The sequence below is a fragment of the Cyanistes caeruleus genome, chromosome 9 (genome assembly GCF_971803275.1).
Source record: "Cyanistes caeruleus chromosome 9, bCyaCae1.hap1.1, whole genome shotgun sequence".
NCBI lineage: Eukaryota > Metazoa > Chordata > Aves > Passeriformes > Paridae > Cyanistes > Cyanistes caeruleus.
The window spans coordinates 27589519-27615242 of record NC_141709.1 but is presented as its reverse complement, the minus strand read 5'-3'; the positions used below and the strand labels follow the sequence as shown (position 1 = coordinate 27615242).

The following is a 25724-nucleotide window of genomic DNA, read 5'->3' as shown; positions in this document are numbered from 1 at the left end:
CAGGCATGTTTTGCATTTGCTGACACATGGGGAGTGACTGACTAATACTAACATGAAAACAATTCTGACAGAACAAGGGCTCGATGCAGGGGAGGGGGGAAAAAAATATATCCAGGAAAACAGAGCGTGTTCAGCATGTGCTATTGCCTTCACCAGTTCAATAAATATTTATTGTATTTCTTATAATTGAGTTTCTCCTCTGTAAACCTAAATGGGAGAGAGTGTAAGAAGTTTAGGCAGATGGCCTTTGGAAAAAAAAAATAAAGTAAAATTCCCTACCCAAGCACACCAGCAGAGGTTTCTTACAATATAAATGAGAAAATATTAAAAAAAAAATTCTCAGGAGTGAAGAGAAGGGGAGGAAGAAAAACAACAATAGAAAAAGCAGAAGGAAATGCAACCCCTCAGCCTTCTCTCTGCCTTGGCTTGGGACTTGGGGTGTGCATGTGCATGAGAGACTTCATCCAGCAAATCTTGATATCAGATGAAGCCTTTCATCACCAGAGCTTTTAAACATTTATAAAAAATAAATCTGTGGTTAGGATCAGGCAGTAACCAGGGTCATAGTAACAGACGGTCTGAATCCATTAAAGATGAGATGGTAGAAAACTACTTGATGTGGTGGGAATAAATCTGAAAATCCATAGGTCTCATGTTGGCTCCTTGTTCTGCTGGATAGCTTTTCCTTGGTCACATCTCCTTCATTTCCACAGCTGACTGTTGGATGTGAATTTTTTTATTTTTTTAATTTTTTTTTGGTCTACCCACTCTGCCTGGCTTGGTTGAGCTGTTCAAGCCTTGGATTTAATGAGAATCTTCAGGCTGTTTGGAATTTGTCATTTTTAACGCTACTTTTTGGCAGAAGCATCCATGTTCTGTGACATTTCCCTTTAATTTAGAGCCACTTTGGAGCATCTGTAAATGGTCATGAGATAGGAATTTTAATTGTTTTAATTATATTTCTATCTTCCCCAGCCCCCTCTCTCCAATGGACCTTTTTTTTTACATTACATCAGGGAGATTTTTCTTCCCCCCAATACATTTTTCAGATACTGACATCTGGAGACATTCATCAAAGAATAACTTCTACTAGAAACCAAAAATCCATTAATGAAGCTGGAACTATTTGCATAGTAGAAATTATACTTAATAACCTTTAAGGGGAGAACTCCTGTGATTGATGTAGAATACAATTACAGTTAATGGTCAGGGTGCAGGGGTGTTCAAGACTGTTGTTTTTCATATCTGCTCTCCATCTGTGGCACGCTGGGGCCAGTGCCCCCTTGCAGGGCAGGGGAACTGGAGTGACCCCACTGAAGGGCATCCTCTGGGGTGCTCATTCCACCTCAAAGCTCTGCTGATGAAGGGGGGAGAGGCACTGAACGTGGCTCTGGGCTGGGTTGTAGCAGCTGTGCTGCTCACCAAGGCCTGGATGTGCGGGTACATTAATGCTTCTTTAGGGTCTGTTGGGAAAAAAAAAGCCATCAGTAAGGACTGCTGTGCTAGGAAAGGACAAAAGTGTAAGGTTTGCTTCAGATGTGAAGGTCTAAAACCAGCTGCTCTTGTCTCCCTCTATGTGTAGGATGCAGGGAAACCCCAGAAGGAAGATGTTGCCTTAGTGGCCATGGATATGAGAGGCTTCTTGGAAAGGTCAGGTATTTTGTGTGTTGTGCACAAGATGGGTTAATGGAGCTGGCAGACCAAGAGCCCAGCAGGTCCCTGGAACATGAAGGTGACACTGGTGCTGAGGGTGCCTGGAGTGAGCCAGGGCTGGCTCTGTGCAAAGAGATTTTGCACCAGTGGAGGAGGCAGCAGGGAATGGGACCTGTGTGCCCTCCTCCTACCCTGCAGCTCAGGAAGGAGCTTGGCTTGCTCCCCTGCTGCCCTGCTGCTGCCCCTTCCCACCTGGACAAGGCTGGGGAAGGGCAGCATCCAGCTCGGAGCCAGGTGACGAGGGGACAGCTCGGAAAGCCTCCAGTTGCACCGGTGTGCTCAGGCGAGCAGGCTGCGCTCCGGATTTGTGGCAGATTTTGATCCTTTGTGATGACATCAGTGACATTTCTGCAATTTGGGGTTTATTGCATCCAGTGCAAAGCGTTGGTGCTGGGGCTGTTGTTCCCATATCCAAGCAGGGTTAGTGCCGAGGTCTTTCAGTTCTTTAAAGAACTGTCTCAGGACATCTAATTATGCTGCTAGCGAGCTGCCCCTTTGCAGGCTCTACTCTTTCAGCCCTTCAGTACTGCTCATTGTGTTTTCATTTTCCAGCACTTGGGTCCTGGCCTTTGGCCAGAGAAACAAAAAAAATTAATTCTAATTCAACATAAAGGTAAAGGTGTAGTGCTATCTCCTGTGTTCGAGGTGAAGGCAAAGGGCTGAGCTCTGGGGAAGCAGATGGATATTTCAGAGTCTGTGTGTTCCAGGAGCAAAACAGAGCGTGCAGAAAAACAAGCCTGTATAGAGCAATATGAACTATTTAGGGGACCTCCTGTTTGGTACAGCTCAACCACCTCCATTTCTGAGAAATATCAGTCCTAAATTCTGCTTTTCTAACGTGCAAGATGGCGAGCAAGCCGTGAGGGTGGGTGTGCTCCATGAGCAGCACACGAGAACAGACCCTTCCCTCTGTCACATCAGGCACATCAGATGTCACAGAAGGGAGCAGAGACATCTGTGCTCCTGTGCTGGACCCTGGGCTGCTTGGTCCAAGGCACAATCCTGCCCAGGCAGGTGTGGAGGCCAGATCCCTTCTCCCCACAGTTGCAGCAGATGTGCTGCATAGGGGGATGATAAAGTTCTATATTCCTCTAAGGATTTCCGGATTACAGAGTTTGTTTTTCTGTTTTTAAAGGGATCAAAGTTTCTAAGCTGATTTTTCATTCAGATGTCTAACTGATAGCAGTGACAGTAGAGGAAATCAAAGGAGGGAATTATTGTCTGTGCATCTCAGTTAGTCATTCTCGTGGCTGCCTTTATCTGCCAGAACATTTCTGTTCCTTAAAGCCACACTTAACATAAACATAAAACCTTTTTGGCAGGTGGGCTCTGTGCTGGTACTCGGATTTTTGGATTTCTCTGTGACAGATGGAGTCTTTGTCCCTTTCAGATCTGGGGCTTTGCACTTACATTCTGTTTTCAACTGCTTCTTTATTTATTACTCATCAAAGGGAAACTGCATAAAGGAAGCAGGAAAAAAATATTTGGTATTTTTTGAGGGCAAAAAAATACATTAAGACCTTCCATCAATACTTCATGAGCTTGGGACAGTATAAGTATGTTTTTTTAAGCTGATTTCCTTGAACCAAAGCATGATTCACTATCACAGGTAGGCTTGCAGTTTAGAGCTGCAGAATACTGAAGAATTTACCCTGAGAAACCACTGGTAATGATAGAGGAAAATGGCTTTGCATCCTCGTAGATGGTGACCACCATATTTAAAATTTGAGCTCTGCTAACCCTTATCTATCCATAAGACAGCCTGATAAGATGTCCTGGTACAGACTTGCCCAAGCTGAAGAGCGTTTCAAAGAGAAAGTGATTCTTGCTGTACGGTCTGTTTGCAGTGCCTGCTCTTTAGCCATGCCTGTAATTGAACTGTGAGCCCTCTCTGTGCTGGGCTCGCCAACCTCAGATGAATGAGAGGCCTGGAGGGGCCACTTGACATCCAGACTCTTCATAACTATGGAAATTCAGACTTGACATTTAGGGCATGGCCTGGGCCTCTGTGGGAGCCAGGCGATGCCTGTAGCTCTGGCTGAATCAGAAGGTGTGAAGAAGGCAGGGCACAGATCTTCCTTCTGCTCTCCCTCCCTCCCTCCCTCCCTGCTTCAGACCCGATACCACACTCCAGACATCCCTGCACCTGCTGCCTCCACGGAGCGAGGGGGAGCTGGGCGAGGAAGTTGCAGAGCAGCCTTGTCCAGGAGGCAGAGCGAGCCCAGTGTGCCCAGCTTGGCCAGCAGAGCAGCCCCTCCTCTCTGGGGCACCTGCTGTGTTGTTTCCATTAGCCACCCCCACAGAAAATAAACACAGCTCAGGTTGCTGGCCAGTGCAGCCGGATCTCCCCGAGAAGGCAAATCGGCTCACCTGCTGAAAGGCGATGGAAGAAAGGAAACGAGATGCTGAAATCAAGATCCTATTCAAAACGGGGTCTGTGCATGATTATTCTTTGTCTTACCACTCCTTGAGGATGTTTAGAGGGCGTTAATGACTTGTCTTTCACTCAGAGAGATCCCAGAGCAAATTGTACGTTGCACACAGTGCGACAAACCCATTCTGCAGTCAGAGGCATGCCTGGGCCAGTCTGAGGCGTGTTTCATTTGTACTGCAGTGCCATTAGGTGCCATGAAAAATAATAATTTGTCAAGCTCCCACTTTAGCACTGTGCTTGAGCTAACCCATATGCCCAGGACAGCTGCTGGCCTTCCCCTGTTCAGCTGAGGCTGGGGGCCTGTGTAGAGCTCAGAAAAACCCACAGCCAGGTGTAGGTCTGCACCAGTGAGAGTTAAATCTGGATTTGGGATGCTGGGGTGCAGCTGCCTAAGGGGCAGTTGTTCCATCCAGTGCTGAAAAGCAGCTATCTCCAGGGAAAATGTGTTTGCTTTTAACCAAACTGCTTAGGATTAGTGGCAAACGGGTTGAGATTTTGTAGACATTAACAAAGATAAATTAGAATTTCTCAGCAGTTCTTCTCCAGAGTTAGGTCCTTCCTGGAAATAACTGATTAAGGCTTTGGTCTTGAGTATTCTCTAAAATCTTATTATTTCTTTGCTCTCTTTTCACTTCCAATCTGATCAGAGGAGTGGGCTGTGAAGTGGTGCTGGTGAAGAGAGCCAGCAGCGCTGCTTTTCCTGAGTCCAAGTTTGAATTCCATTGACTGTCTCCAGTGTAAGACTGATCCAGCCAGGGGACCCAGCCTAGGAGCTCTGGAGGGATCACAGGCTTGATCACAGAGAGTGTGAGAGGAACAAGTGAATTGAGTGTTAAGGGCTTCCTCAAAACAAATCTCACTACCACAGATAAGTGAATAGTTCTTTCCTGTGCATATTCCAGTTTTGTGAACTCAAGAGACACACTTTAACGTGCTTCATTTTGCCACCAATTAACTTTAATACATCTTTCCTTGAGCTCTCTAGAACGGAACCCATGCCAGATTGGTTGTCTTTATTTATTAAAAAATAAAAATAAAAAAAAATAGAGAGACAAAAAATGTGAGGTTCACACTGATTGCACCAAATTCTTAAAAATAAGAGCATTCAAGTGAACTATTAAATGTTCACCTCAATGGAAATAAGGCTCTATGTGCAAAGTGGAGAGCCTTACACCTGACAGGTGATTATTACTTTCAGTGCAACGTAATTACCTTGAGGTAACTTAAGAGAAAAAACCATCCAAAACCCTCTCACTTTAAGTCATTCATTTGGAAGGGTCTAATGAGTAATATTAAATGGTCCTACCAGAAAAACACATTTTGGGGGTAAGCCCCTGCCATTCCATTTTGCATTGAGACTATCTGTGCATTAGATATGACTGCAGTTCTTTTTGTCCACAGAAGCACAAACTGGCTTTGGAGCTAAAAGAGTGGAAGGAAACAGTGATTTCTGTGGGTCTGAAGCTGGCCTAAGTGATGCCATTTTGCACAGACACTCCATTTCGTAGAAGGCAATGGTTGGCATACAGCATTTTCTTTTTCTTGCTCCCCCCACCCTTCAAGACACAAGGGTGCCACTTGCTCAGAGCTTTGGTTGCTGCCCTGCTCTTCTGTGGGCAAGGGGGGCTGAGACATAAGGGAATAATGCTGAATAAAAACAAGAAACAAGGTGCTGCAGGTACAGAGCTTCTCAGGGATGCAGTTAAAATGGACAGAAACCTGTTGGACTTGGATTCTTCCAAGTGCAGGTGTTCCACTGTTCTTCATGTGAATGTTGAAGTATAACCAGCTGAGCAGTTTCGCCGTCTGGGAGCACAAGTGTGGCAAAACGCTGAGCATAAGCAAGATGGAAACTGGAGAACCAGCAGCAGAAGCGTCCCTTGTCTTTGACTGAAGTTGTTTTGCCAGCAAAAAGTTATTCTTATTGCTTTGTAACTCTTTAACCTGGCAATAAAGTCTCCCATCTAACAAGAACACTCATTATTACTGCCTGATCACCTAAAATTGCTGTGCAACAGGAGAACACCTAATAGCCAGAGCGTTATCCCCACGGAAGGAAATGATCCATTAGCAAAATGCTATAAACTGGCAGGCAGGAGGGCAGCTAAGCATTTTGACCCTATTAGCCTGGAGATAGCAAACCTAGTAATCCTAAATGTGATTGCCTCAGAGATAAGTTTAATTACTGAAAATGCTAGAACTGCAGAAAGCCTGCAAAAATCCATCTTTCTTTGGGAGCAAAGGGAAGAAATGAGTTAGTCTAGCAGCTAGAAAAGGGGACAAAGAGCCCAATAGTTAGTCCATTTCATCCTTATGTAATGCTAACACATGAAATATACCAACTCTCTCCAAGGGGTTATGGGATGCCCTCTTGAATAAGTTACTTCTGCTGCAGGTTTCTTTCCTTTTTCCTCTATCATCTGGGTGTGGCCTTCAGTTCTAAATCTGTGAGATGTGCTGTGTCCCATCCTTCCAGTCAGAGGGTGCAGAGGAGGTGTGGTCACAGAGCCAAGGGCCAGGAAAGCGAATTCCATGAGCAGAACTCCACAGTGCTGTTAATTCTGGATGTGACAGATCATGGAAGTTACGTTGTGTGAGGTGGGAAATGGATCAGAAACCAAAGCATTTTCCATCAGATAGTTTCAGTACCAAGCATAACTATTAATCTAATCAAGCATCCAAGTGTGGATGTGAATTATGATCTGAGTGGTTTGTGACATTCCTCTGACAGCTGATCCTTCTGGGAATGAAAGCCAAAGAAGGCAATTCATGCTGCAGCTGAGTAGTTTTGAGGGACAGGAAGTTTTCTGTCCTAGTCTTGTGTCCTCAGCTCTGGTTCAATGCTTCAGGGGCATTGTGAAGAGTCGTTCAGACATTTGACTATACAAATCATAAATAACTATGCTTATACCCAGTTGTAGACTTTCAGAATGCTTTTTTTCACAGCACTGTCTTTCTGTGAAAGCAGAAGTAGTAGTACTCCAGGTTATCATTAATTTTGGTCCTTGCTGGTGGTAGCTGACTGGTAGCTGATGGCTACTTTAAATAGAAAGTCTGTTTACATTGCATGAATTCTATAGAAAATCCCATTATCAACAGCTAAGAGAAATGCCAGGAAAGCCAAAAGCTTTTCTAAGTGGCAGTCCAAGCAGTGATACATCTTGTGTTTATGGTATTTATATGTATTTATTTGTGGAGTATACCTTTGGCATGACTGCCTGCTTTTAGTGTGTGGCTGATTAAGTGTCTCTGTTGTAAAACAGTCAAAGTTATCTTGGTGAAGTCTTAATAATCTCCACCAGGTCTCCAAAGAGAAGCCTCATTCTAGGAACATAGCCATGGACAGAGGTAGAAGGATAGTGTTGGCATCAAGTGGAACTGAAATTTAAGGCAGTGATTCCTGCCCTTTGTTCTCATCTTTCACAGGGATAAAATTAAGACCTAAAATTCAGAAGTCAGATGCATCAAATAATGTCCTGTTCAGTGCCAGTTCCACTGTGTTGTGCTTTGGGAAATTATAATCTCTTTCCTGGAAGGGTTTGGCACGTTCTGTGTGGGCCCCATGTGTTCACCTGCTGGTATGAGGAGAGATGGATATCAGCTTTCTGAGAGTTCCTGCTGTGTGAGATGGTGAGAGCCCTGAGTGGAGAGGTTTGTATCTATTATGGTATGTCAGAGTGTCAATCTAGGGAAGCAGCTCAGCAGAAGTTCCACAGATGTGTCCTCGGAGCCTTGTTAGTTTAATGCTTAAAACCTTTCCAGCTAATCCAGGGGAAGCAAAGCACAACTCAATCTACAGGTGGGGACTCAGGCAGCCCAAGCCAGGAAAAGACAGTGTTCCCTCCCTGGAAGAAAGTGTAGGGAGGTCCTGGAAGCCACCTGTCCAGTCTCAGGGGCTGCAAACAAAGCCAGCTCTCCTGCCTGGCTGAGAGCCACTGAGAACTGTTATGTCAAACGTGATCAGATGGGCAGGAGAAGTTAAACTTCAGGGTACTCCTGTGCACCTCATCTGACCCCAACCGTTTGCAAAACAGTCTCTGTGACTGAGGAGAAATAATTGTGCTCTTTAGCAGCTGAGCAGCAGAGTGTATCAATCATGTGGAAAAACCCCCTACCCTACCCACTAATTGAAACAGGAGTTGATTAGCAGCGGGCGCAGCACCCGCTGCGGTGGCAGGGAAACGGGTTGTTAAGGAATCACTTGGAAAGGACTGGCATTGCTGATGAGCTGAAGGAAGAGCCGTGCCCTGGTGTCGCTGCAGGAGATGGACTGATGAACTGGCACTAAAAGGGGTGACCCCCACTGCTGGTGGAGAGGCAGCAGCCTCCACCAGTGGTTTGCTTTCCCCTTCCCAGGCTTTGGAGTGCTCTTGCATGGGGCTACTTGGGAAAAGCCTCCAGCAAGTCTGAGACTTCAAAAGACCAGATGTGAGAATTTTGTTTTAATGCACTGACACTAAGCTCAGGGTCATTGGTAATATCTTGAAGAAATAACAAGTGATTGTGTAAATATGTGTCCCCCAGCCGTCTGCTTCTGTTAGACAGTGCTGGGTATTTTATCACAAATTAATCATGCATTCTGACAGTAGCTGGAGTGGCATTTTCTGCTAAACTTATCCCTTTAATTAAATGTAGATGCTCCATCTTCAGGCTGACAGTCTCAGGACACCTGTTTAATTTTTTAATTGGGGCCAGTGCTTTGCCTGCTCGTTGTGCTTTTTCCTTTCTGCCTCTCCTCATCCCCACCCATGCTCACCAAACGTAGCAGGCAGAGCTACAGATATTGAACAGGACAGGCTGGGCTGACAGCTAAGGTCACTCCAGCAAAGAGCCAGAGTGCTCGTGTGCCTGAGCTGAGAGTGCTGCTGTGTCTGTTAAATGCAGATTGACAGAAGTGTCCAAGGGACAACCTTTCTTTTCCATAGGAAGCATTTAATTACTGCTTTGCATTCTGTGGAAATGCTCACAAGTTTCTGTACTCAGATCTCCCTGAATCATGATGTGTCTGATCACAATTTTCTTTCTCTTCCATCCAGCCTGCCTGAATGTGTTTGAGAGAGATTTTTGTGAGGGATTTGGAGAATTAAAATGCCCTTTTTGATCCTCTTAGAATACCAAAACAACGAGTGGGTGAGCTGCTCTTTTCTTGTGAGAATCTAGATGTATGTGCCTCTGCTCTGTGCAATTTCAAAACGCTGGTTTGGAAATATTGTCTTGTTTAGCAATTATGTTCTGAAGTGTTTTATGCCTCATTCCTCCAAATGGAGGATTTGGCATTTTCTTTTCTTTGGATTCACAGAGCTTTTCTGAAGTCTAGAAAGATATATATATATATATATATATATATATATATATATATATATATATATTATTATTGTTTTTAAAGAATACACTTGGCATTTTTTAGCACCTTTCCAGCTATGGATCTTTGAAGACCTCAAAGACTATGGCAGGGGGAAAACTTGGAACAAGATGACTTCTAAGGCCCCTTCCAACCCAAACCATTCCATTAATCAATGACTGTAATTAAGCTATACATCACTTCAGGTTTGGTTTGCTACAGGGCTGCCTTGCTTTGTGGAAGAAACTGAAGGATCTTCCTATCTTTCCTGCCCTCTGAAAACATCATTCTTAGTAAATGTCTTTTCTGGGTGCTCCAGTTCAGTAAGGAAGGGAAGCGTATTTCTTTCTGCTCATTTTGCACCTGTTTTTACAGAGCAATTTGCGAGGTAGCAGCTGTCAGATGGCTTCTTGTGGAAATGAGGCCTGGAATAATACACCACTTATTCAATTGACTTGGGTCAGGGTACACCAGGGCTGCTTGTGCAGCTAATTCCCATTGCTGTACCTTGCACCCCACTCATGTCGCTGATGTTTTAGGCTTTGGCAGGAAATCCTTTCTGGAACAAAGGAGCTTCACAGTGCTGGTGTTTTGTATGATAGAAGAGTTGCTCAGAATCCTTCCCCATTACCTCATTTGTGGCAGTCTGCCAGCCTGCAATCCCATCTCTATTTCATCCTGTCTGGTTCCCCTGCTCTTGTGCACCTGGGCTGCCCCACGGGCACCTCCATGTGATGACACTTTTCTGTCCTGGTGCTGGCAGTAAGACAGAGGTGTCACTCTGCTTCTTATTTGTGACAAATAGCTGTGAACTGCAGGAACACCTGTGTTTTATAAGTCCCTTGTGTGGACCTACTCTGCTGAAGCACTTTGACTTACCTGGGCTGGACTCCCTGGTGCAGCAGGATTTCTCCAAAGTCAGAAGTCTGGTGCTAAAATTGTGCACAAAAGGTGCATTTCAGGCACATGCAGCCCTAACTCAGGATCCAAACTCAGGCTGGAGAGATGGGAAATCTTTCAGTGCCTGTCAGAGGACAGGGCTGTTGCAGAGGAGATGTATCATGCTGCAGGGAGGGAGAGGCTTCCAGGCACTTTGTTGTTAGATGGAAGTGGGGAAGGGGGTGCTAAGGGCCTGCTTGGGGTTATTTTCAATTTTGGGAAACATTCTGCCTCCTATATACAGCAATTGGTGAAGGGTTGACAGTGGGTGAAGGGCTCTCCCTCACTGCTCCTCTCTTGTCCCCATGGTCTTTTGGGGACAATGGCAGTCTCAGGAGCAAAGGGTTGCTGTTGGCACAGCAGCATTGTGCCTGGAGAGAGTTTTCCCAGATGTACTCGAGCTCTGTGTGCTTCCTGGGGGAGCAGACTTTGTGATCAATGCCCTGCCACGTTCAGGAGCCCATTTATTTACAGCAAGCTTATTATTGCTATTTTGCTGGTTCAGATTGTTTTGAAACAGCTTTACTTGAGGATGTTTGAGCTTTTTCTCTTTGTAACATCCTCCCTTCCAGGAGAAGGCTTGACAAGAAAGAGGAACTTGGCTTCTTTCACCTTAACATACCTTAAGAAACATACCTTAACAAATAGCAGCAGGACACTAATCCTGTCTTTGGTTCCTTTCTTGTTTTTGTAGCTTTATTTTTTCCTGGAACATGCAGCACACAGAGCAAACTCAGTGGGGGCTTTGAGACGTGAAAAAAAGAGGCAGTGGGTGCTGCTTACCGACTGAGCAAGTCTCAGAGAATGCACTGAGTATCTGAATGTGAAGAGTTAGGAACCAGAATGAAGTCCTGAAGGTGAAATACAAACCCTGACAAATGGTGATTCTTGTTTAAAGCACTGACAACCTCCTCCAGGTGCTGTGTTGACAGGGCTCCAAAGCAAAGCAAACTCGTTAGGTATGGTTCTCTGGGTCTTGCTCATGCACCTTCCTCTCCAGGGCTGGACTCTTTGCTGGTGTAGAAACATCACAGCAATTAAAAGGAGTCTTGCTCTGTCTCTGGATCTTTCTACCCTGATTCAGACCACTGAACCAGTGCAGAGCCCTGTTTGAACATTGTACAGGGCTGCTCCCCAGTCTGGCGCTCGTGGCAGGATTGCACAAGGATATGGAAGTTCATACTAAAACCCTGCTGTTCAAGAAATACTTTACCTTTTGCCCCTCTCCTCTGGGATTTTCCCAGAAATTGCTGGTGTCTGATAGCCTGATAGCATTTGTGAATGAGTTGGTCACAGTCCAATCCTTAATAGCCATCTGTATTTCCCTGCATCAGACCACGATCCAGCTCGGTTGGTCTGATTAGCAAAGCCCCAGAGAGGCCCCTGGCAAAATATCACTGAGCAAAACCTCAGCCTCCAGCTCTGGGCTGGGTCCATCACACCAAGAGGCAAAGGGATGCTTTTGTTTTGTTTTTTTATCCAGTGATGATGATGTTTTGTCAGAGTCTCTGTTTCTCATCCAAATTGTTTTGGGCCAGGTTCTGATTCCCTGAAGTCTGGCTTCATTGTAGCTTAGTTTGCCTGTAGCCACACTAGTGAAAATAATTAAAGAGTAAAGGATTACTTGGTGTGAAGAAAGGTGGAAGAATTGGGCCCTTGATTAAAGCACTAAAAATAGCAAAATAGAGTTTCAAAGAAGATGTAATTACTTCTTTTATCTGCCCAGCTCTTATCATTTGTGACAGTTACTGGATGTTTCTTGGTGTGTTTTCAGACCTGTGACTTGATTGCATATTGCAGAGTCTTTTATGCGGCTCCTGAACATTGCAGCAATCTCTGCTTAAACAAATGTAACAATGGCAGTCAGGTACCCATTGCATTTGCTATTTTTGCCCTGTCAACTCATCCTTTCAAAAGACACAATCTGAAATCAGTTTCTTCCATATTTATTCTCCATCAGTGAACTCCCAGATCAGATTTGCTCAGGTTTAAAGCCAAAACAAGGTTTCTGTGCTGAATGCTCAGCCTGGCATCTAAAACTCAAGCTGTGTTCTTCCTGCCGTGCACGTCACCGTGTCAGCAGTCACAGTGCTGGAACCAGCCCTTCACTGGCAATTTTGCTGGAGGTGCAGGACGTGGAAAAAAAAAAAAAAAAAAAAATTGCTTTCTGGTCTACGCAAATTCTGTTATCAGAAAACTGAATATTTATGAAGCCAAATTTCTTTTCCTTTTGCAACGGGCAAACTCCGGTGTTTTTGGGGATGCTTCAGGGTTGTGCAGGTGCTGTGGAGGGGAGTGTGGGACCATGGACATGGGAAAGGCTTTGGAGGCAGTGGTGGGTGATACCACAGCATCCTTTAACTGATGTCACCCTTCTGTTTAAGAGCAAACAAAGAAATGCCTCCTTTGGTGCTTAGTCTGCATTGTTTGCTGGTGCAGCCCATTACAGAGACAAATGGGTGTACAGTAGCCCCCAGTACTGTCCCATGTGCTGTGGCTGAGAGGCAAATGACAGCTTGACAATTTCCTGTGTGTTTTCTCAGCAAGGCTCTTTTTAATTGTTAGAAGGTTTTCTCTTCTTCCATTAGTGTGATGTCATTAGACTGCAGCTCATGGGATTTTACACTAAATTTTTCATGCTGGGAAGCAGAAGTGGTTCTGTGTTTTTTTGTTTTGTTTTTTTTTTTCCCCTGCTTGTCATGGTTTTGATTAGGAATTCAACTGATCTCTGTCCAGAAGAGCCTTTATCAAAATGCAGCTAGGGAATTAATAAGTAAAAAGTACACGAAAACTTTTTGTCAGAGTTAGAACAATAAGCATTCCTAAAGCTTCTTAGTCTTCTCTCTGTCTCTCAGCCCTCTTAGCTTGAACAGGGAGACAAATTAATATTCTATTAGGAAAGTTTTGCTTTCTTCTTGCTCAGTTGATTTTGGCTTGAATGACCTGCTGTGTGCATGGGAAGTTGTCACGGATCTTGTGAAGGAATAAACTGTGCTTTGGATACTCGGGAATGTTCTCTGTTCATTACAGTACCTTTGTTTCTCTCCAAGTTTCAGTATTTTGGATCTAGCTGGAAGACCTTTGGCAGAGGCAGGATGACAGTTAGTTAGAAAGTCAGTTCTATTTTCTGAAAATATAAAAAGTCCAAATGTCAAGGTAGTTTCTGTGTGTTCTTACAACCGAGCCAGTTGAGTAATCTAATTTCCCCCCCCACCCCAAGGTTAAATCAAACTATGCTTATTTATTTCGAAGGACAAATGTTCCCCCAGTTCCTTTCTCTGGGGCTAGACTTGAAGTGTGCAATCTATGGGAGGCCATCTGCCAGTGCAAGGGACGTGAGCAGAAATCTCTTTCCCTTAATGAATGAGTTTACTTGCCATTAATATTGTTGATTGGTTTCCTGACAAAATATTGCCGTGCTCAACAGAGAGCTGCCTTGTCTTCCATCCAGGAGCTGCTTATCAGCTCTGACAAAACAGGCTACTTCATTGTAAGTTTTCAGAGGATTGTGAAATTTCTCAAAGCAAATGGCAAGAGTTGATTTCTTTTTTTTTTGGATTTCTTTCGGTTTTTTTTTTTGTTTCTTCAAGTCTGTGCATGCCAAAGTCTTGACAAGGTGAAGCCCTGTGCAGTGTATTTGTTGGCATATTTCCTTGCCCTTCTGAAAGTCTGTTTTGATTGTGTTGGTTTTCTGCTTTGTACCTTCGAGCAACAACTCAACTTTAACAATGCATGTGAGAAACTCCACGAAGAGTTACTTTTATGTGATGGCTGGCTTGGAAACAACTCTTTTCTGTGACTTACATCCCTACTTCCAGCTGCCAGCTGAGATATATAGTGCTTACTCCACTGGATAGCAGTTATACAAATTGTACTTGTGTGGGCAGCACCTGTCAAATCCTAAACCTAAGTACTCGACTTGGAGCCCTAAAGACTTTATTCCCATGATTTGTTTTTATTCCTCCTTTCTGTAGCATGTCATCATAACTTCTGGAGCCACTGATTGCTGTCAGCTAACCAAATCTGACAGGAAAAATGGTAGCCTCAAAGGTGAACCTCTAAAATCTTTGTGGAAGATGTCTGAGGGGCACTTCTATGACAGTGTCCCCTGCCCAGATTGAAAATGTCAATGTGGACTTAGCTGCTCATAGATAAAGAGCAGCTTTCTCTCAGAGAAAAGACCTGCAGGCTTGGCTGTAGGAGGCATTTTGGAGAAAGGTTATGTTGTCTTGGTTGGCTGTTTTGGTCAGTGATGAGGAGGGAGTTTGCTGGGAAGGAGACTTCATCCTACACCTGCAGAGGTCCTGCTGTGACCTGCAGGCTGCAGACTTTGCCCTGTGCAAATAAAGGGATAAAGTCTGGCTGCTGAGGTGCTCCTGTGAGGGTGGTGGGCTTGCTCAGGCCTTTCCTGGGGCTTTGACTTGGCTCTTCTCTCTCTGAGTTCCTCAGTCAAAGTTTCCCTGCAGGGTTTGTTGGGAGCAGCAGGGAAAGGCTGACAGCCTTGGAAGGTCCATTCAGCTGCCACTCAGTCCTAATTCAAGCCACACTCAGCTTTTCCATGAGCAGAATTGGGCTGGGAGCTGTGGGGTTGACAAGCTCTTTAGTTTGTGTTTCCCAGCCCCTAAAGCTGTGCCTAAAACAGGGAGCAAGGACTGCTGAGCCAAGGACTTGAGAAGGGCAAGAGCAGAGATATTCCCAAATCCCTAAAGTTTGCATCCAGGGCTGGTTCTCAACTGTTTGCCTGTCTTTCTCCTTGCATTTAAGATTTAAAATGCTGGGAAATTGTGTTGTTTTGGTTTTGGAATGGCAATTTAACTCTCCTGTAATCCTCAGATGTTATGTCTCAGTGACAGTAATCTGTCACTGGAATCTTCCAGGAATCTGGAATAAGCTGTGGTTTGATGCCAGGGTGAGATGTGTTTGTCTCGCCTTCCCAAGGAATTTAGGAATTGCTGTACTACATCATTCCCTCCTGATCACAAAAGCTATCACTATCCTTCAAAATAAGCCTTGTTCTCTTCTCCCTGTCACCCCAGTCTGCATCTTCTCTGTGCTGGACTGTGCCCAGATCAGTATTCTCCAAACCCTTTGATTCTCACATGTGCTACAAAACCTGTTGTCTCTGCACTGTTTGGGTGTGGTTAGAGAGACCTCATGTGATGGCTCACCTGCTTGTGCCTGTTCAGAGCACGTTTCCTTTTCCTTGCTATCTATCTTGGCATGTCCCTTTACTTCATTGGATGTTCAGAGATGAAATCTGGTTTTCACTTCATTAAGTGACTGTGAAACATGGAAACAAACCAAAGCCCGGGCAGACGACTCTTGATTGTGCTATGTATATTTTTTCACTTCTTTGAGCTTTCATAATGATGTTTGGCTGGTGTCTGAATGGGGCTGAGATGGCAGATTGCCCAAAGCGTTGTGACTGATCTAGAATGAGCTGGGAGCCTCCACATCCTGGGGAAAGTGAGACTTGGCAGGCACCGTGTCCCATCTCCTAATGTCCTTGGCTTCAGGAATTTCTCATTTCTTTAGCAGAGAAGCCCAGTCAGGCCCAGCATGTCGTGGAACAAATCTGCTGCAGATGAAAATGGCATTCTTGTTTCTTAGCAGATCCCATTCAAATGGCAGCATGAGCCTTGAGATCATCTGCTGTGTGCACTCTTTGTTCTGAGCTTGTACAGACGGGTGATTTGCATGGCCATCATTTCCAAAAGTGTCATCTGCCTCAGACCAGATGTTCACCCTTCCTCCACTGAGACTCTGCACTTCTCTTCTTGTTCCTTACTCTTGAAATAAATCTCCTGTAGACATTATCATCCAGATGGAAACTAGGCAGTCTCCCCTTGAGTGACACACATCCAGCTGATATCAGGGTAGTTACTCTTGCTGACCCCTCCCCACAACAACTTCTGCTGTTCTGGCCACCAGTCCCTCCCAACATCCTTTTTTCAGGCCTTTGCACACCCAGGTGGAAGATGGAGGTAAGGGCCATCAGAACATATTGGTCCCCAGCTGCAGGAACATTTAAAGCCTGAATGTGAAGGTTGGTGTCCTGCAGGAATTATCCTTTCCCACTGTCAGATCAGCATGGATGCTTATAAAGGTCAGCTGCAGATTGACTAGGGGGGCAGGGGACAGCAGCAGCCCCCACAGAGGGGATGGGTGTGGTGTTATGGGATCATGTAAACTCTTGTGTGACCATCCTCCATCAGGATGAGACTAGGATGTGGTCTGTTTTACGTCATAGCATACAAAAAGAAGCTCCTGGCTATATAATATCTTTTTACCAGCTATCCTGAAAGCATCTCCATTTTGTTTTGTTGCTCATGTTTCTTTTCCTGCTTTTAATTCTGCCTCTGAAGTTCCCAATTCTTCCTGCAAAAAGTGAACCCAGCAGTCACACACTGGGAAAAGACTCTGAGATCTTGAGTTGCTAAAATATGCAACATATTGCACAGTAAAGGAAAACTTTCAGTTCCCCTCTCTTTCCTCCCCTTATGCCCACCAAATATTTCTGTAATATAAGGATAACTTGGACAGAAATTTCTATTCTAAATTCCCTGTCTCTGACTGAATAGGGCACACAATCCCTACAGTAGGATTACTTTCACTTACAATGCTGTCTTTGAAGATTTATTGTTCTTTAACCATTTATTGGATGCTACATTTGAATTTTTGAATTTGATCTGTTTGTTGTTTTTTGTTGGTTTTTTTTTTTCTTCTTCTTTTTTTTTTGCAAATACCATGAATCCTGTGCAGTGCTTTTGTGCCTTTCTTTCTGTAACATGAGTCAAATGATGCAACTAATTATAAGGAAATGAAAGGTTGCCTGGTGTTTATTAGGCCCTGACAGTGTGGTCTGTGCCTCGAGGAACAGGAAATCACAGTCCCTGTGTCAGTGCTCTGATGAGCTGAGCAGGGCAGTGAGTGTTACATCCAAAACAAGCAAGGTCTGGTGAATCAGACCACCAAAGCTTGGTCTTAAAGCTGTTTGTTACAATTTGTTTGGAAGGTCTCACCAAAGAGATGTCTCTGCAAAGACACAAATGGAAGGAGTGTGGTCAGGCACGTAAGAAATAACAGTTTTTATGCATGGGTGGAAGGTGAGACTTCCACAAGAGTGAGCAAAAGAGAGAAGCTGTTTGGAAGCCTGGAAGGGAGCTCAGGGAGTAAAGGGGGAGGATGAGTTGTTGGGGAGATGTGAGTGGGAGGCAGGAAACTTGGATTTAGAGTGGTAGGTGAAACAAAGCCAGTGGTGTGATTGAAAAATGGGACTGGGCACAAGTACACACAGGAAAAAGCAGAATTTCAGAGGAATTACATTGGGCAGACAGAAAGCAAATGAAAAGCAGAAAGCACCAAGGCTGGACTGTGGATGGACATGAGTTAGATCAGTTCTGGATTCCTGAAAACAAAGCTTGAGGTTGCACTGAGCAAATTAGAAGTGAGCAAAAGCAGATGGCAGAGTGGTTTGAGTCCCTGAAGATAAACAGGAGATTTCAGTGCTTAGCAACTTCAGTATTCCTCACAAAACATTAAGTAAGTCTTTCAAACTGTCTTGTTTTTGTTTTTTTTTCCTCTTTCTTTATTTTGGAGTGCAAAGCATGGCTGAGCTTACAATGGTGGACTTGGAGCTGACCTGGGAGGTGGAGCTGGGCCAGGATGGTTGCCCCAATTTAGGGTGCTGGGCAGAGTGTGCTGTTCCAAAGCACGGATTTGGGCTCTCCCTTAGATCCCCCTTCCCTCAATCCTCAGGGACCTGCCTTTAATGCAGGCAATGCAGAGTAAATAAAACAGCAGAAGAGGTAGATGGAGAGGCAGTGCAAAGCCTGCAGCCTGCTGTGCAGGCACTTGGATGTAACTCCTGCATGGAGCTGGCAGCTGGGGCTGCACTTGGCAGAGCAGTGCCTGCCAAGATTGCAGTTTCTTCTTTCCTAGTTGTATTTTTCTCAGAGGTTGATTTCCATAATGCAGTGCAGTAATGGGGTGCTGATATGTGGCATGGTTGACTCCAGCTCTGGGATGGTTTATTTGCATTAATGCCCATCAGCTGGTGCTGGCAACTGCCTTTTTTCTTTAAAAAGGGAATCTCCCATGTCTCCTTGCTCTACCTGGTAGCTGATCAGCAGGAGATGGGACATCAGATCCCTGTCTCTTATTGCAGAATCTCTGGATTAAGACTTGGAGGTGATAATGCCCAGGAGAGACAGGCACTGCAGCCCAGCTGGGTAATTTCCCTGATCTGCTTGTTGATGTGTTTTTCAAGTGTCTGCAGTGTCAGTGGAGTGAGCTGATGCATGTGTCAAGCTCCTATTGAGCCTGTCCTGCTCGCTGCTTCCCAATTCCCACCCCCATCCTGTGTGCAGCGAGTCCCTTTGCTAACACAGTTCCCTTTACACACTGCTGCTTGCTGAGAGGGTTTCATGGGTTTCCCAAACCCCTCACAGCTGAAGAAGTTGGTGGCCTGACCCTCCTGGCCCCTGCAGGGAGGATCTCCAGGGGTTGAGTGCATGGTGGCATTCCCTGGATGAACAATGGTGAGCACCATGTTCAGCTGTAGCGATGAAATCGGGGGGCAGTGCTGACTGCCAAGCCCAGAGAGGAATTTTTTTTGGACAACTGGAGAGTAGAGCTTAGGCTTGCAGGGCTGGGAGCGCCAGGTGAGCTATGAATTAATGTGTAAAAAGCCCTGGGAAAGTTCACAACTGTGTGTGTTGTTATGAAGTCGATACCCAAGTTATGTTGGGTCTATTGAGCTGGATACATTTCGTGATCCTTTGATTGCCCTTTAAGCTTTCCTTCCCCTCTAGCGTGACTTTCTGTTTTTTCTCTACCCCCTCATCCTCCAGCACAGCAACCACACCTTGGTGTATTTCTTTACTCACTGCAAGCTAAAGAGGGACAAATTTTACAGATGCTAAGATTAAATGTGGTCTTCTGGAGTGTTTCAAGAGGCACCAGGCCCCTTGAGTAGGCTGGAAAGGGTCCAGGATTGCATATGGGCAGCAGATTCTGAGGGTTAATGTGAGGGGTGAGCAGTTCCTCCATGTGTCAGCTGCCTGCAAGTGGTTGTAAAACAATCCACCACAGAATGGGAAAAAGTTGCAAACATATGGAATTATTTATCTGGCTACCTTTGAGCTGGAAAGGAAAATAAAGCTGTGTAAATTACCCAAAGTATGTGTAGGACACAGTGCCATTTTTTGGAGAGCTCTTTTAGTGTTTGGTGCTAAGGAAGGATGTGTTTTCTAGGGGCCTTTTCAGAGCAGGCAGAAGGCACTGCCAGGTGAAGCTCCAGCTAGTGTGTACCCCCAAAGTGACTGGGATGAGGTAAAAAAATAATCTACTGCTTGGTTCTCATATATTGTGGGTTTGGCTTTGCTCTGAGAAGGAAAGACAGCACAAAAATTAGAAGATGCAGTAGGTTATTATAGGCAAACAGTCACACTTTGATCATTTGCTGGCCAAGTACTGTTTTGAGTCCTGGCTCCATCAGGTTGGGATTGTCCATGGTAAATCTGCTTGGCTTCACTGCCTAAAAGGTGTGACTGTGGCAGTCTGTGTCACTCCTTCCTCTTGGGCTGAATTGCCCAGAGCCAAGACCACGGGTGAGGGCTTTCCCTGTCAGTACTGGAGCTGGAAGATGAAACATCCTTTGAGAAGGTCAAAAGAAGGGCTAGAAAATGGGAAAGCAGACATCATTGAGTGTCTCTTTGATGCTGGCTTTTCTTACATGATTGTCTGGAGTGGAGGAGGGAGCTGATCCAAGCAATCCTTTCCAGTCCTTGACCGGTGCTTGCTAACTTGCAATTGCTTTTTACAATCACCACTTTAAAATGAATATTCGCATAAACAGGCATGAGCTGGACCAAAACAATCACAAAAGAAAAGCTGGTTGGAAGCTGTTTCTAGTAGCATTGTCTGCAAACAAAACAAGATGTGCAGCACAAAACCTATTAACTCGATTTGCTATATTTATGCTTTGTGTGTTCAGGAACAGCATGTTGCTATGGGCCATCGTGTAATCCAAATTGCCTTGCAGGGGCTCAGAGGTTTAAACCATTCCAGAAGTTTCACAGCACTTTCTTCCCTCCAGAGGCAACCTGGCAGCACTGCAGATTTCCACATGTGATTTTCATCTAAGGTCTTCCCTAGCTGTATATAAATCATGGCAGTGAAATCATCTGAGGATGCTAGGAACTCTGAAAAAAGCCCTTTGGGGCTGGGATGTAAACAGGCCTTTCCTGATGGGATTTCATTTATGTTTCATTGAGGCTAAATTCTTCCCTTGGCTACACTAGGCTGTTCTTAAAATAAATGGCTTAAAACTGGTTTTGGGACTGTGTTTGGGTTTGGTTTTTTTTGTTTGGTTGGTTTTATGCTATAAATATTTTTTCATGTCAGAGCTACACTGGGTCAGCTCTGCCTGAAAGGTTGAGGCTCTCTTAGAGGTATTACTCAGAAAATATCTATTAGTGTTTTCTCCATGACAAGAGTGCCTGGGAAGTCTTCATGTGGTTGCTCTGAGAAGAGGGAAATGGTGGCTTGTCTGGCTAAAGACAAAAATGGGGGAACTTTTTTTTGTAACAGGACTTTGGAGTCACCCACCACACTGCTGAAAGTGTCTGGCAGTGGAGTGGTGGGTGCAACTGCTTTTGAGAATATTTGGATTAGCAGGAAAAAAATAATGGAAGTGTGGTGTTGCTTTTATTAATTTATTTTCTTTTAGCTGGAAGTTGGAGTCAGCAATTTCTGCTGCCGTGGCAAACCATGTGTTACTACCCCAGCTGATAGAATAGGTGCATGTGCAGTTATTCCTGAGGTAAAACATGAAAGAATTGTTTTGTTAGCATTGGCTCAGATGTTGTAGACCAGGAACCCACACACATTCAGCAGAATTTGGCATAACTGCATGGGTTTTGGCCCAAACCTTGTCATCCATTACTTCAGAGCTCTGGAGGAGTCTTTCAGTAGTCACCTACTCCTCACATCCAATACCAAAGACTGCTGATCAAAGGTGTGGGGCATTTTGTTTTTCCTTCAAATACAAAAAACTTGTTTTATTTATGGAGCCTGATATTGGTGGTGGATAGAAAGGATTAATTCCTTCTGAACTAACTGGGCTTTAAAGTAAAATGCAGCAGGTGGATGATGTAGTGCTGCTACAGCTTTCCTTTAGTATGGGAGAGTGGAATGTAATTGCATCAAGCAGTGGTTTTGAAATATCAGATGTCCATTAGTGCATAATTAGGGAGTTAATGATGTGTTGCCAAACATGTGGTGACCTCTTTTTCTCCGCCAAACTTGGAGACACTGTTGGTTATTGCATTTAGTTTTTTGGAAAATGTGCCCTACTGGGCACAGTCTCTGAGTTACTGGAGGTGGGAGACTGAAGTCTTTGTAATGCTGAGTGTGCCTGGAAATGTTATCCTGAGTACATCTGGGCCCAGCGAGTCTGGAACACAAAAAGAAAAGCAAGAGGTCAAAATGTAAGAGCAAAAGGGAGATTTGGAGCACTCCATGGGAAGGAGTCAAATTCTTACAAAACTGTCTCCAGTGGGATGTAAGGACCTAGCACCCAGTCCTTCCAACACTTTCCTGTGGTGCATACAGGGTACATGATTGTCTGGGGAAATACAGATTTTCCTTGGTCTTTTATTCACCCAAGACTGACCTGCTTAGGAAAGCCAGATGATTCACCCAAGTAAGTCTCTTGCAATAAGCTTGAATCCAAAATCCAATTTAATTGAAAATGGTTGTTGATAAGAAAGGAATGGTCCTTTTTTCATTTCTGACATAGTGTATTATGTTAGGTCAAGTTTCTTTATGGTTCGTATTAATGAGATGTCTGCACTGATGATTAAAAATAATAATTAAAAGATTGTTCCCTTTAGCTACAAAATCTCTATCTGTTTGGACAGCAAGTGTTGTCCAGGGTGAGCAATTGCACATTCCATCAGATCCAATTTTGGTGTTTGGTTATGGGCTGACAAACAGGTTTGTGCACATTGAAATATTTTTCCAGGAATGATACTGGCCTTGGAAATGCTTCATGCTAAATGGAAGATGCAGTACAGATCTCAGTGGGTAAAGTAAAACACCTACAAATTTCCTTATGATTTGGCAGCTACTGTTTAGGGTTTTGTTTTTTTTAGGATAGCCAGGTGAACTTTTGAATGAAAGGATTTTTGTCTCAAGTCAAGCTTGGATTACCTTGACTTGTAAGTGTGTGGCATGGCTTTGTACTGCTGAGTTCCTTTTCTTTGTTATGTTCAAGTATTCTGCTTGTAACTTCTCCCTTTGCTTCGATCACCAACTCTCATTTTCCTGTTTTCTTCCATGCCAGCTTTCACACAGATCTGCCTTCATCTACTGCAAGATTAAGTGATCTATGTCTCCCTTTTCCTCTTCCTGTTGGATATAGTATATTTCCCCCATGACAAATGATGCTTGCTTCCTAATAAAGATGAGTTGTGTTACGTCCTGCTCTGAATGGTCTTACAGTGTTATTTTTGAAAAAGTTGCATTTGCTAGAGCTGAGATTTACAGCTGTACAAGAAATATGTCCTGCTTTGTTTAGTCTGAAAGGTCCTGAGTCATGGCATGCTGCAAACCCTACTGCTCATGTTAAATATCTATTGGGCCAAATTCTGCTTGCATAATTCTGCAAACTCTGTATGTTGATGCCTGCTTGGACCATGTTCTTCTTTGCTTCAGCTCATTACTCACAGCATCAAACTATAAGTCAAGTTTTAGAATGACTCAGAATTCTTCAGTTTGCTGAGGAAGTCAGGATTATAGCTGATTTTCTGAAACTTACTCTTGGTGCTGAACACAATAAAATAATAGAAAAATACAAGATAGAGCTTTGGTAGTTCTCTTTCACTTGAAGTTTAAGGGAAAAAATCTATAAAAAATTAGAGGTTATAGAACAAAATGGTGCCAAATTTCAGAGGAGCACAGAAGTACTTTGGAATTAGAAAGTGGTACCTTCTTTGCAATGGCAACGATAAATATTTGATAAACATAAGGAGAAAAAGAAGGAAATCTTCTTGTCCCTAGTTTAAGAAAATCCTGCTGGGACTTTATTCTAGAAAACTGTGATTGGTTTGTGTGGAAAAATTGGCTGCTGTGAGGTTGCCAGGGTTCTCATGCCCTGTGGAGCCTTGCAGGGGCTCCCTGTGCAAGTGCCACAGTTTAGCTCTGCCTGGGGATCAGCTGTGCTGTGCATGGCAATGAACCACCTTTACTTAAATACATTCAATTTTTGAGGTTAGTCCTTCAAAAGTGGAGTGTTGGACTAGAAAATCCAGAAGATGTTTTTCTACCTGAATTTTTTTCTGTGATTCCTCCACCAGTTTTAGAGGAAAATATAAGTTTTCTCCAATAATGCTGGCCTGTGTGAGTTCTGTTCAGTTGTGAAGAAATGTCTTTGCTGGGAGAGTGGATTTTAGTATGTTCTCCCTTTGTTTTGATATTTATTTGAGGTGGTAGAGAGGGCAGACAGAATGTCAGGAATTGATGAATTTAAAGAAAGCTGAAAGAATAATCATTTAAAGTAGGCAGAAAGTGGTGTCACCATTTGACAATTTAAGACCTTAAAAATCTTTCCCATTTTGAGCTGGGTGAAGCTGTGAAATCATAAATAATCAGGCTTGTTTTGGCTGAGCTGGGCCAGGGAGGATTTTCTGTATCTTTGTTTGAGAAACAAGTCAACTAAAACATGCCCTTTATTTTTTTATTTCTGACCCTATCTCCCTTTCCCCACTTTAACTGTAAACCAGTCAAGTAGAAAAATGCAGATAAGGTAGGCATGAACAACAGGTATGAGAGTTGAGAAGACTGCCTTAACTTTGAAATTCAAATTGTGTTAAAATTAATCCTTTCCAGCAAAACACTCGTTTGAATTAATTGGTGTGTTACTTTATTTTATTTTCCCACATAATACAACTTATTTTAAGCTTCCTATTTGTTTAAAGATCTTATCTTTGATTGATGGCTGGGATATTCCATAAGTAAGCAGGGCTTTTTTCTGTGATGAAAGTGTAGTAAAGGAAGTCAAGGAATCATACCATCATACCTTTGCCTGCTCTTTAAAAAGACTTTTTTTAATCTTGACATCCTAAATAACTGTTTAAATCATCTGCAAGAAGAAATATATCAATACCATGATCTTATATTAAAAAAAAAAAAAACCACCAGATGTGACTGGCAGAGTATGTGTATTTATAGCTTCTCTATTGCTGCTGTAATCTACATTCATTTCTCTGTGACTCCAGAGTTGTACAAGCAAGACTGAATCTCTTAAAAGCATTTGAATGATTACTTGTTCATGTCAGTGTGTGTAGTGATGCAAAGGAAAATTCTTTTCCTTTCCTCCATTAATATACCCTGTAAATAAATGCTTGTTTGTTCTTTATTGTGCATATTAATTCTGTAGAAAATCTGTGGTCTCTCATGGCCTTGGATGAACTGCCTTTTTTTATTATCATTTTTCCTAGATGCCTTTTTAGAAAGGGAAAAAGCGCTTTAAGTTTTTCTGCAGCAAAAGATGCTGGCAAGTGTTATGAGCAGTTCAATTAGAATATGCTTATTTTAGAAGGTTGCTTAAAAGAGGCTTAACAGTAGGAAAATTTGGTGCAAACTCTGCTTTTTAGAAGTGGTGCACCTGGGTTCTGATACATTATGCTCATGTGAAGAGGACAGGACTGGGTCTTTTTGGAGCACCCATTTAGCTGTCGGCAAGTGATTAAGTGGCACTTGAATAGGTTCTGCAATATGTGGAAAAGTCTGATCTTTGGCTTCTTAAACTAGAAACTGCGAAGTAATAATGAAGGAAAGAAATATGTGGAATGCAGCTAAGAATATTTTGGGTTTGCAATTTTCCCACTCGTTTTATTTTCGACTGAAAACAAACTGCATCCGTAGTGAATTGGAATGATCAGCTACCTAGAGATGTTTCCATTAAAGGTTCCTACTGCAGTATTTTTTTAGAAACTCTTTTTTAGTTTTCTTTAGAATGAAAATGTGCTGAGAGTCATGGAGTTTAAAAAAAAAAAATAAAAAAAAATCCTTTCCCCACTATATTTTTCCCAGAGGATTATTTTTATTACCGATGTGCATGAATTACAGCAGGATGCAGTAGCTACATCAGGCATTAATACAACCCTTCAGTGTAACATTTCAGCCCTAAGATTAATCTAAATCTACCCAGCCATCTAAAAGCAAATGAGAGGAAGTAGGAAATGAAAGCACAGTGAAAAAGAAAAGGAAGAGGAGATCTATCTTTGGACC

The 25724-nt window shown here is 43.5% G+C and overlaps 1 protein-coding gene across 2 annotated transcripts in view; it reads left to right on the top strand.

The window, feature by feature from the left end:
• The window catches only part of LOC111933065 (BEN domain-containing protein 5), an 887514-nt gene that overhangs the window by 619661 nt on the left and 242129 nt on the right, over positions 1-25724 (top strand). The window lies entirely within an intron of this gene.